We start from the raw sequence: 13,541 nt of genomic DNA, 5'->3' as shown, positions 1-13,541 counted from the left end.
TTCTGCCTGAAATGCTTTGCCCCTAAGATATCTGCTTGCCTGAAATCATTATTTCTTTCAAGCTTTCGCTCAAATGCCACCTTCTCAATGCAACCACCCTTCTTAATAGTGCAACTTGTTTACCCTTCCAACTCCCATTCCCTCTTAACCTGTTCTACCTTTCTTCCATTACACCTATTGCCTTCCAGCATTTTAACCCATTAGAATTAGAATGTCAATAACATGAGAACAGAAATCTTGGACTTTTTCTGTATTTCACATCTTCTAGTAAATGTTCCAGAAATATTTGTTGAATAAATAACTTCTATTATGTGCTAAACTCTAATATTCAGAGGATACAAGCATTAACAAGTTATACATGCTTACTTACATTTCAGTGAAAACATATAATTTACAAGTAGATGTAGGAAATAGAACAGTGCAAAGTAACATATGAATAATAATGGAAGAAATCATCAAGAAACACTGAGCTGAGTTTAATAGTTTTGTGTGTGTTGCGTGTACTTACAGTTGTAATCTTATTCTACACTACATTGTAGTTTTCTACTATTAAAACAGTTCCTCTGGGCTTCCCTGGTGGCACAGTGGTTGAGAGTCCGCCTGCCGATGCAGGGGACACGGGTTCGTGCCCCGGTCCGGGAAGATCCCACATGCCGCGGAGCAGCTAGGCCCGTGAGCCATGGCTGCTGAGCCTGCGCGTCCGGAGCCTGTGCTCCGCAGTGGGAGAGGCCACAGCAATGAGAGGCCCGCGTACTGCAAACAAAAAAAAAAAAAAAAAGAAAGAAAGAAAAAAACGGTTCCCCTGATGAAATTCAACACATCAGTATTCACTGTGATCTCCAAGGAACACTGACTTTCAGATGCTCCACACCTGAGGAAATTTAAGCACTGCTATTTGATTGTGTGGTGATTTTAAAAGGCATTCACATATATTTTTCTTATCTAATCCTCAGAACAACCTTCAAAATGCAGGTCTTATGTGTTACCTTCTTTAACGTGTTCTCCCTGTTTTGACTTTCAAGCTTTAAGCAATGAAGTTTTAGGTAATTTTCTAAATTAACATGCCTACAGGTTCTATGAGATTCATATGTGTGGACGTGAGTGTGATGGCTGCTACCTGTGTTCATTTTTTTTTTCTTTTTTTCAACTTCAGTCCACCATTATAGGTCCTTCTCTCAAAGTAAGAATAAATTCTGCAATAATTGCTGGGAATGGGAAAAGTACATCTTAACAGAAACTTCGTGGAGTCAGCTGGGACCCAGGCTTTGGATTCTCTTCTCTTTCAGTTCCAAGGACATTTATCCCGTAATGATTGTGTAAAAGGCATGGTTTAAGTAGTTATAGAAAATAAAGGATCAATAAAACAGTATCCTTGTTTCAAGAGCTTGTACTCAAGGAGGGGTGTCAATGGTGTCAGCAGTGGTGAAAAACATTGTTTTTGCAAGGTGTGTGTATAATTTTTAAATCAACTTTTCATTTTAGGGTAGATTTAGATTTACATAAAAGTTATGAAAGATGGTATAGAGACTTCTGATATATTCCACACCTAGTTCTCCCTATTATTAGCATCTTACTTTATTATGGTAAATATTATAGCTAATGAACCAATATTGATACATTAATTATATTTTTAACTAAAATCTATACTATATTCAAATTTCCTTTTTTTTTTAACTTAATATCCTTTCTCTGTTCCAGGATCCCATCCAGGATACCATGTTGCATTTAGCCATCATGTGTCCTCAGGCTCCTCTTGTCTTGTTATGACAGTTTCTCAGGCTTTACTTGTTTTCAATGATTTTAACAGTTTTGAGGAGTACTAGTCAGGTATTTTGAAGAATGTCCCTCAACTGGGATTTGTATGATGTTTTCCTCATGATTAGCCTGAGGCTATTGCTTTTGGGAAGAAGACAAAGAGTGAAGTGCCACTTTCATCACATTATATAAAGAGTAGATGCTATCGACATGACTTATCCCTGTTGATGTTTATCTTGATCACCTGACTGAGGCAGTGTTTTTCAGGTTTCTTCACTGTAATCTCTGTGATTTTTATGTACCCTTTACCTTGACCAAATCAGGATTATGTAGAAGCTTCCTTGGACTTTCTAAGTTTAGCCTCTCCAAACCCTGAATCAGCTCACTTTCCTCACATTTCCAAGATTTCCTATGTATCTTTTTGTCTTTTTGCATGCCAGATATTTGTCTGCTGTCATCCATGAAGAAACTGCAATTTTAAGAGTAGAGGGTGTTTTGTTTTGTTTATTGCTTTTTTTTTTCCGGTACGCGGGCCTCTCACCGCTGTGGCCTCTCCCGTTGCGGAGCCGGACGCGCAGGCTCAGCGGCCACGGCTCACGGGCCCAGCCGCTCCGCGGCACGTGGGATCCTCCCAGACCGGGGCATAAACCCGCGCCCCCTGCACCAGCAGGCGGACTCTCAACCACTGCGCCACCAGGGAAGCCCTGTTTATTGCTTTTAACTAGTGACTCGGGTTATCTATGAAATCAAATACTTTATTTTGAAAGCAATCAGGCTAAGGAATCCAAAAATAAGACTAATGATTAATTTCACAGATTCACAAAATTCTAAAAAGTAGCTTAATTTCAAGTTAGAGATGTAATGCACATGCATTATTTAAAAAGTTGGAAAACAGAGAATTCAGTCATTTTTCTATTTTTTTTTTTTTTGCTGTACGCGGGCCTCTCACTGTTGTGGCCTCTCCCGTTGCGGAGCACAGGCTCCGGACGCGCAGGCTCAGCGGCCATGGCTCACGGGCCCAGCCGCTCCGCGGCATGTGGGATCCTCCCAGACCGGGGCACGAACCCGTGTCCCCTGCATCGGCAGGCGGACTCTCAACCACTATGCCACCAGGGAAGCCCTTCAGTCATTTTTCTACATTTCTAAATGTATATATATTTATCCATGTATCTACATATCTTCATTTTCTTTTGATTTTGGGAGATGATCTTATAGGTATAGTTTTGTATTTTGTTTTTTACCCTGAATTTTCTCATTAAACTTTGTTTTAAAGGGTCTCAAAATTCAAGATTTTTGGTCAAGTTTTTTCCATTAAAAAGTACGGATTTTAAAAACTAACAACTTAAAATTGCCACAGAAAAAAGCCAAATGATCCACAAAACATCCTCTTTTCCCTCTGAAGGTTTTGAATTGCATTGTTATCATTAACCAAATTTTGCTATTCAGTGGCCAGTTGAGAGAAACAGTTCTGAGACCTTCTACCACGAGTCTGATTAAGACTAGGATGGCAGGTATTAGGGATAATATTATTGTAGCCTACTAAGTTTTATGAGCAGACTTAGTGAACTTACCCGCTCCAGCAGCTTTCTTGTCCACTGATTTGATGACACGCACGGCAGTGGTGTATCTCACGTCACAAACAGCCAAATGACCCAGAGGAGGATAGCCAGAGTTCAACACATGGGCTTCCAAGAAGCACATCAACCGTGTCAGCAACCAGATTTCAAGAATTCGAGGCCATCTTTTAGCTTCTTGCCGGAGTAGTGATCAATCTTCCCCTTCAGCTCAGCAAATCTGCAGGCAATGTGAGCTGCCTGGCAATTCAGCACAGGTTCATAGCCAGCACTGATTTGGCCTGGGTGGTTTAGGGTAATCACCTGAGCACTGAAGCCAGCTGCTTCCAATAGTGGGTCATTTTTTCTATCACCAGCCACAATGCCAGGATGAATATTTTTGACAGGCAAATTCTTGACACGCCTACACTGTCCCCCAGAAGAGCTTCACTCAGAGCTTCATGGTGCATTTCAACAGACTTTACTTCAGTTGTAATGTTGACTAGAGCAAAGGTGGCCACCATGCCAGGTTTAAGAATACCAGTTTCCACCTGCCGCAACAAAGATCTGGCACAACCTAATTAATTAATTTAAAAAAGAGACTCTTTCCAATATGGTAACAATTCACAAGTACTGGGGTTTAGAACTTAAACATATCTTTAAAAAGAAAAAAAGACCACCAGTCTCCACTCAACCCACAGGGACAGTACCAGTACCACCAATTTTGTAGATGTCCTGGAAGAACAAACCTAAAGGCCTGCCAATTAGAAGAATTGGTGCACAGGCCACAATCTGGAGATTTGAGCACTGTGGTTCCACTGACACTGCCATCTTTATGGGTGACTTTTGTTCCCTTGAACCAAGGCATATTTGTACCTGGCTCCAGCATGTTTTCTCCATTCCAACCAGAAACCAGCACAAAAGCTACTGTGTCTGGATTATAGCCAGTTTTCTTAATGTAGGTGTTGACTTCCTTAACGATTTCCTCATTATCCCTCTGGCTGAGGAGTAGCTCAGTGGAATCCATTTTATTAACGCCAATAATTAGTTGTTTCACAACCAGTATGTAAGCCAGAAGGGCATGTTCATGGGTCTGCCCATTCTTGGAGATACCTGCTTCCAATTCACCAATACTAGCAGCAACAATCAGTATAGGAGAGTTAGTATGAGATGTGCCTATAATCATGTTTTTGTTCAAGTCCCTGAGTCCTAGGGCATCAATGACTGTCAGGTACTACTGGTCTCGTATTTTCACGTGGAATTATCAATGGTGATAGCAAGCTCATTAAGCATTCCGTTTACCCAAGACCCAGGCATACTTGAAGGAGGTCTCTCCCATCTCAGCAGCCTCCTTCTCAAACTTTTCATTGGTTCTTTTGTCAATCCTACCACATTTGTAGGTCACATGGATAGTAGTGGTGGACTTGCCTGAATCTATGTGTGCAATGATGTTGATGTTAATATGAGTCTTTTCTTTCCCCATCTTGGCTTAGATTTAGTGGTGGTTTCCATGGCACCTGTGTTCTGGAAGCAAACATGTTGCAAAAAAGCTGTACTAAAATTAAATATGGAGGATTTCCCTCAATTAAGTTTAAAAAAAATGGCCAACTCCAGTATAAGCATTTAATCATACGTTTAGTGTTTGGAATTTTAGTTAGGGAATTCATAATTATTTCCTCTCTCATCAATTCTGTGATGAATATATTTGATGTATCTTTTGAATAATCTTTGAATGCATTTTTTATTATTTCCTTATTATAGTATCTATGTCACTAGAATTCACATTCCTGGAGGTGAGCTGGATTGTAAATTCAAAGATTACCATCTTCCTTTTGTTGACCTAGAAATAGGACCATTGCTGTAAGACAAGGAAAAACACCTCACTTATTTGGGGGTGTTAGGAATAGCAATTCAGAAGACATAGATTTGGGTAGAAACCCAAATGTGCTTCAAGAAGAGTTAAAAACCAAAGAGTTTTAACAGGAAAAAAGAGGAAGCTTACATAAATTGTTTTGCAAGAATTATGATTGATGTTGGCAGACTGGAGACATTCTTATCTGTACATGGTTGGTTGCTAAGGCTGTCACTCTGAGAGAGTTCGATGTGCAAGCATTCTTTAAAGATGTTGTGGCCCAGTTCAAATTCATGTTCCATCTGGGTGGAGATGTGCATAGGCCCTGCTTTCCCAGTGGCCTCCTGGCTTCATTTTACTGTTCTGTTGGCATTACAGACTCCATTTTATTCATTTCTTCACACTTTTTTTGAAAATCAAGGTAACTAAGCTGGTGCCTCTGAAGGAATAGAATCTGACATAATGCACTTTCACCTCTAAGATTCCATGGTACTATGATCATTGGCTATTTTTTCAAGTTTTTTTAATGGATTATAATATTTTATACATATATGTGTACCTATAAAATAAGGAATATATATAAAGTGTATATATACTTTAATGTGGATATTACAACTTAGACTATGATCCTACAGAAATTAAAATACAGATTTCCCCAGAAACTGCATAAATTATTGAGCTAGATATTTCAAATTACATGTTCCATATAATTCACTCAGGAAGAAATAAGAAAAAACCTGAACACTGTTTTGGGGAAAGAAGGTAGAACCTGCATATTAGCTGACGTGATTCTTTCAGTCAGATTCTATAAACATAGTTGAAAACAGCCTAGATTACAAGGTAACAAGTCAATAACACATGCTCACCACTTCAAATCAAGCTCTCAAATGCAGGCATTGTAAATATGAAGTGATTCTCCCAGTATAGTTCATGCGGTTCTAGTCTTAATTGCTACTGTAGTGAGATTCATTTTAATCCTATTATTGATCTAAGAAATAGAGAGTCTGGATAGAGTCCAGAGGAAATGAGAATTAATAAAAAACCAAAACCGATTAATGTGTTGACTAGGAAACATTGAACTCATTGGGGTTATTGAGTTTGGAGCAGGCTAATGAGAGACTTAATATCAGTTTCTGACTATATAGGTGAGACTATGGTATGATTAACTGTGTGTAACTGATTTCATTTTCCACCGAGGAAAAGGCACATTTACACGAGCATGGATTTGCCTTGGTCTTTGAGGAGATATGATAGGCTAGGAGACAGCTACAATTTGTCATCAACCCTAGGATGCACTGTAGCCAGGAGAAAGAAGGCTCATAGCTTATCAGGAGAGGCCCCATGAAATGAATGGAACTGCAGTACAGGACAGCATGCAGACAGGAAGTGATATCTGCTTCCCAATCACACAAGTTTTAGATGGTATCACAAATAATGATGAGGAAAACCTCATCCATGAAGAGCAAACCTCCCAACACCAAGCCCCACTCCATCCTGTTCAGTCTTTTATAATTGGTTTGGGGGCTGTTGAATATGGGCCATTGTCTTTTCTGTTATTCTGTGCTTATTGTACATTAGCAGGAATGGACTGGTATCGATTCCCTTTGTTTATGTAGACAGCACCTGTGAACTGCAACATGATCTTTCAGCTCATGTAATATACATGCAAAATATGTATGTCTGTGAGTCACACTGATTTAGAAAAAAGTTCTTCTACTTTCCTCCAGTATAACAAGTTACTCTTTTGGAGTATATTAAGCACTTTTGGGAACTTCTTTTGGTCATTGAATGAATAACTCATTATTTGGAAAATTAATGCCTTAAATTATATTATGTAATAAGTTCAAGTTGGTGGGTTACACAAATCTGAAACTTGAGGTAGCAGTATTATACATTCTTCCTGAAGAATCAAGAATAGAGTGTTATATGGATAAAAGAATGGTGATGAAAATGCTGATTTTAATAGTCAGGGGACCACTTTGTCAGATATTTAACTCAGGTTAGGTGCAGTCCCTTGTGTGATCTCTTTGTTTTCTTGCTGCTCTTTGACTCCATAACCATAACCCCTCCACTTAGACCCTGTTCTTGGACACTGCTTCTTTTCCTTTCCTCCTTCAAATTTTCACTGTCTACTAAATTCGTCTTTTGAAACAACATAGTGTAGTGCAAAGGCCTTCTGCTTAGACCTTGTGCTTTTGAGTTACCTAAGTATGGGTTTGAAAGCAGCTCCATCTCTTTCCTAGTTCAGAATTTTCATCAAGTTTTTCGAGACTCAGTTTCCTCACCTGTGAAATTAACATAATACTATCTATAATGTAGGGCTATAGGGAGGATTAAATGCAGTAGTATTTGTAACAGATCTACCCCAACTGGAACATATTAAAAGTAAACACTTCTAGGAAAAAAAATAGTTGTTTTTTAAAATATGATCACTTACTTCAATTCTAAGATACTACTGATCATTCAATAAATACTGAGCACTTATAATGTCACAGCTTTGTGCACAACAGTGCACAATAGATTGTGCTGGATAGTTACTAAAAATCATAATAATGATAAAATATAGATATGTTTCTCTTACATTCATGGAGCTTACAGTAGGTTATGATTCACCATTGGTTTAATAATAGCTTTTCAGGGAAAATAAGAAATGATACACATTAAACTATATATTAATTTTAAGGTACATCATGATTTCAGAAATATGTTGTGTGAAAAATGCATACCTTATAATAAAAAATATTGTATAATTATTGTCCCACTCAAATTTAAAACGGATTCATTTCTGAATACTGGTCATCATCATCTTGAATTTTTCTTGCTTATATTTGTTCTATTCTCCAGCCAACCTATGTCTCTTCAGTTGTCCTCATAAGCTCCTCCCAAACCTGAAGTTCAGGCCTTGCTCCTGCCTTTGTTGCCCATTGTTCTGCTAACGCTGTGGGCTATGCCTGAAAACTCCAGTCGTGGTGAGGTGTCACATTCAAAAAGAAGCACAGTCAAGTGACCAAAAGTATTTAATTCAACTCCAATAATCACTTTTTACTGCTTCTCTTGTAGAACATGCAAGAACGTTTAATCTCCAATGCAGCACATCTCTGCACCCCATTCCTTCCCTCCTTCTACATCTCTCAACTTGCTCAGCCTCTCCAAAGCCTCTCTTTCTATCTCTCACATTCTCAATATTCTTCTTAATATTTTTTCACCTCTGATTAAGATCAGAAAAGAATGAAATGCCAATTAGGCATTAAGAAGGAAGCAGAGGCTATGAATGTTTATTCAGACATAAATAATTCTGTTTCTGTCATGCAGTTGTTGCCTTTTGCTACACTCACCTAAGGATTAGGCACAATGAGACAAATCAGGATAAGGAGTGAGGATGGGATCAGCTGAAATTTTGGGGAGAACTGACAGAGTTGGTCCTTGCAAATGCCAAACTCCAAGTGAGCACATCTCTGTACCCTTGGCAATTGGGTCTCTGTTACTATCCCAAGCAGACCTTAAGGACAATCCTAGGCTTGGGCAGGAGCAACAAACATCTGTGGAAGCTGCTCATCGGTTCAACATGAACTTAGTTTTACCGCTGGTTCCCCTGACGCTTAAGCTCCATTTCCGTGGTAACACTATGTTTGTCTGATACCCTAGTATCAACCCTGATTGAGTTCTAAGTACCAATTATTTAAGAATCTTCAGGACATTTAGGGTTAACATAATAGCCGTGTAACAATCATTCACTAATGTACAAGGCTAGCAAAACACAAGAGTGAGTATTGATATTAGAAATACTCATAATTTATTATAATAATTTGGCCTTGACATTATTAATACTTTGCTATCTTGTAATTTATCATGTGCTTATTGATGTTTTGTTACACAATTTTTAAAATGGAGGATGTTAGCATATTGGATTCACTTTATTAAAATAAGTACTGAATTTTGGGGGAATTTGGCTTCTAGGTCTGGGACAATATGCTTTAGAGAAAACTGCTTCTTCAGATTTGTCTCATGTACCTTAGATCTTCCATATAGATAGGAAAACTGCACAATCTATAGTAAATTAGGACAGTGATATTATTGGGTTAAACCATAGCTTAATTATTCAGTTACTTGAGGCTACATAATCATCCAGCCATATCTTTTGATAATGTTCCTTTAAACTCACCGGGAGTAACCAAATTTAGAAAAATGTGCTGTCATGTCACTTCTAAGAAACATTTTGTGTGCTGTCCTTGGTGACTGGTTAGCGATGCCTGAGAGAATATTGTTTGTGTAAATTTCATTAATTATTTTACTTCAAAATGATGAAAGTGTTTTTTAAAAATTCAGATGAGATCTAAAACAAAACCAGACATAATTTGGGATTCAGAGCCACTAAGGATTTGTTTCAGGAGCAAAACTGTTTCCATGGAGTTACAAAGTGTATCTGAAGCTCATAATTTAGTTAAAATTATCAAGTATTTGTAAAGTTACTATGTTCAAAATATGTTAAACATTTTCATAGAGACTCTCAGACATTTGAGATCAGAAAAAGTTGGTTTTAAGACAGCCAAATGTTGAAAATGGAAGTGATTGTTATTCCATAGCTGCCACTCCAAGTCTCACTGCATAATTAAGCTAGAGTTGTTAAATGTTCCCTAGAGGATCCAATTCAGCAACATATATCTCACCTCTAGATTTATCTCTCATCGTCCTATGAGTCATAGGGGTCTTGGGTGATCACCTATTTACTTATATTATTATGCTGGACATCCAGCCATAGCATTTGTGTTTTATTAAGGACAACTGATACTTCCTCAGAGTTTGGGGTTTTCCAAGTAAATAAATATAATTACTTTTCCCTCTTTCCATGAACTATCTGCAACATAGATAAATTATCACTATGTACATAGTGATATCTGTATAGTAACTTCACGGGCCAAAGTATGGAAACAGGTATAGCCATGGTTAACTGACACTGGTGTTAGAACTCACACTTTCATTTACAATTTTTATAAATACAACAAAAAATTGCACTTTAAAACAACAAAATATTACTGTGAACCAATCTATAATGAAGAGTGATAGTATTTTAAGTACAAGGCTAGAAAAAATAAAGACACCTAAGTACAATTGTATACTTTTTTATTAATTGTTAACATTAATAATCACTGCTTAAAATAATTATAGTTTGACCTCTGAGGTTGGGTAAGATAATTAACCCTCAAAACTTTATTAGAGTAAAAAGCCATTTTATGGAGACATAGCTCTGATACTTCAGGGCTTCTGCATGGATATTTTGACTCTTTTAATCATTTCACTATGCAGATTGGTACTCAGTCCTCTTATCTTCTTGCTCTCAGATTTCCGAACTTGCATCCTCTACTTGTGGCAAAGTATAAAGTGAGAGGAAACTTTAAGAAGGTCTGTTTTCCAAATGGGATATCTTCAGTTCCATGTCATTCATCTTATCCCAGGTCCTCATTCATAGAAACTAATATTGTTGTGAGATAAGTGTCCAAATTCAGATCTTGATTATTAGTGTTACATGTCATTTTCCACTTCTAGCCAAAGATTATATGAAGGTGTATTTCCTTCTCTTCTTCATAGTATATTTTCATCAAAAAATGAAACATGTATTCCAGTCATATTTCAGTACCTAGTTTAGATTCCACCTATCTCTTAAAAGATTTCCCTGATAATTCTAACATAAAACTTCCCTTTTCTGAAGTTTTATAATTTTTTACTATTTTCATTATGCACTCTGTATTCTGACTACTAGCAGTACTCTGTTTTCTTTATGAATCTTTGAATATGCATATAGAAGTTGAGTGACTTTTATGCTGAAAAGATGACATGTGTTCTTTTTCCCCAGGGTGCTAAATACATTATAAAGTCTCATTACAAACCTTATGTTTTAGAGATAATTTCCAATAATATATACCAAGACTTTCTTGTCTTTTAAAATTTTATTCTTTTTGGGTCCAACTGACCAGTTGATAAGCTGAGGCCCAATAAGCATCTGATTGGGCATTTATGCCTATTGCCGTTCATATTTTCTCAATTGTATTAAAATTAGGAAATGGCTGGTAACAGCATTTTCACTTCTGTTGACTAATTTTATGTCATTTTAGCAGATAGCCAAGATGCTAAGATGTAATAATTCATTCTTGACTTACTAAAATCTAATACAAATTATTACTTTTATCCCAAACATGATTCTGCTTGAACCTCAGGACCTTGAAGCTCTATTTATCCCCTCTTGCCTTTTGAGTAATTTTTGTTTAGTATTTTAGTACTACATGTATTTTAACTGCAAAAGACATTATAATTATAATTTTGTATAGTAAATATTCCTTAAAAATGACCCAAAATATTTTTCTTTCTCTTTTTCCTTGTCAAGGGTTCAACTGGGATGAATTTCCATTTGTTTGAAGAACTCCCTTTAGATGTTCTTTTAGTATAGATCTAGCAAAAAAAATTCTCTTAGACTTTCATCTGAAAATGGCTTTATTTTACCTTCATTTTTGAAAGAAATTTTTATTGCATGTAGAATTTTTAAGTTGGAGTTATTTTCTTTCAGTGATTAGAGATGTTACTCTATTGTTTCTGGCTTGTGACAGTTCTGTTGAGAATTCAGCTGCCAGTCTTACAGTTACTACTTTAAAAGTAATATATATTTTAAAAATTCCTGTCACTTTTTAGATTTCCTTTTTGTCCTTGATATTCTGCAGTGTTACTCTGATATGCCTAGATATTGTTGTCTTTGTGTTTTTCCTCCTGTGAATTAAGTTTTCTTCACTGGAATTTTTTGGGTTGATGTCCTTTATCAGTTTTCGAAAATATTCAGTCACTGTCTCTTCAAATATTGTTCCTGCTTCATTCTTTCCCTTCTCTCCTTCTGGAACTCCAACTGTAAGTGCCTTTGAGATGTTCCCATTTGTCCCATGTTTTTATTTCACTTGCACAATGTTTTCCATTTTACTAATCCTGCTGTCTTCAATCTCTGATAAACCCATCTAATATGGTTCTTACTTCCTTTTGTATGTATATATTTTTAAGTTCCAGAATATCCATCTGATTATTTTGTAGGTGTCAATTTTATGTTGAAACTCTCAACCTTTTTATTTTGTGCATCTTGTCTCTTTTTTTGAATATATAAATCATAGCTATTTTAGAGTTCTTGTGTGTTAACACCATTATCTTGATCATTTGTGAGTCTGTTTATATTGTTGTTGTTGTTTTTCTTCTTTTTCTGTGATATTTTCTTGTCTCTTCTTATTTCTAATTTTTAAAAATTATACACTGGACATTGTATACTAGAGAGCCTTAGGGAATCCCAGTGATGTTATATTACCAGTGAGAATTTCCCCTTTCTATGTTAAGAAGATAGGATGAGGGGCAGATCATCTGAACTCAACAAGAAAGTGAGCTGAGTCAATGCAAGGTTGAAGATTTAGAAAGACTCAGTCTAACCCTTGTTCACCCTCATCTTTAGTTATGTCTCTCATGGAATATGTATTAAGAGATTTCACATATTTCTTCTCAGTCCTGAAGGCTGTCAAGAATGTAGGTCTGCTCTTCAGAGATTCTCAGCCAAGCTTTTTAGCTTCCTGCCCAGCGAGCCTTCAAATACGGCAAATGTTTTTAAAGATGGACTTAAACACAGGTTTTTCAGGAAGGCAAAGCACAAAGCAACTGCAGCAGATTTTACTCTCCCTTTTTTTAGAAAATTTGGCCCAGCTAACCAGAGTCTCACCCAGCACTGGAACTCAGCAAATATCTTTGTCATCAAACTAGATGCCTTTCAAGATTCTAGTTTGTTCTTCAACTCACAGAAACATTTGAAATAATGCTTGACCAAATATGTGGTCACCTTGTGGCCTAGTCAAGCTGACACATACAATTAACCATTACAGTATTATTAAATTTATAACACTACAGATTATGATTAATGATGTTTTATAATATATAAATGTGTATGTGACATAATTTATTAAACATTGTATCATATATTATTATGAGAACTATTTAAACTGGCATCCAAGGCCACCCAAAATATGTGCTCAATTCATATTTGTTAATTATTAAAAATGTCTAATTGAAATACCAACTATTTTATGTAGAAATAATAGTTAAGCACTCACATTTTGGAACTCTTCTGCCTGTGTTAAAATCCTAGCCCTATCACTACTAGCTGTGTTTGGGTATCTATTGCCTTATGTATAAAATAATGAAAATAATAATTATGTCAGTAGGTTGCTGTGAAGGTTAAAGAAGATAACGATGAACCAGTGACTGGAACCTGATAGACACCCAATAGTTTGCATAAAACATTGTCATCGTCATCATCATTGTTGTTTAAATTATTTTTAATTCCGAGCCCTATTTCCTTTTCGAATCCA

General features: G+C 36.6%; 1 pseudogene; it reads right to left on the bottom strand.

Moving 5' to 3' along the window:
- Window positions 1-235: 235 nt before the first annotated feature.
- Window positions 236-4,860, bottom strand: LOC111181629 (elongation factor 1-alpha 1-like; annotated as a pseudogene).
- Window positions 4,861-13,541: the final 8,681 nt, after the last annotated feature.

Source organism: Delphinapterus leucas, chromosome 2, assembly GCF_059928025.1.
Source record: "Delphinapterus leucas isolate spDelLeu-1000000601 "Yukka" chromosome 2, BTC_Dleu_Yukka2, whole genome shotgun sequence".
NCBI lineage: Eukaryota > Metazoa > Chordata > Mammalia > Artiodactyla > Monodontidae > Delphinapterus > Delphinapterus leucas.
The sequence above is the reverse complement of the archived record's forward strand: the minus strand, read 5'-3'. Positions and strand labels throughout refer to the sequence as shown.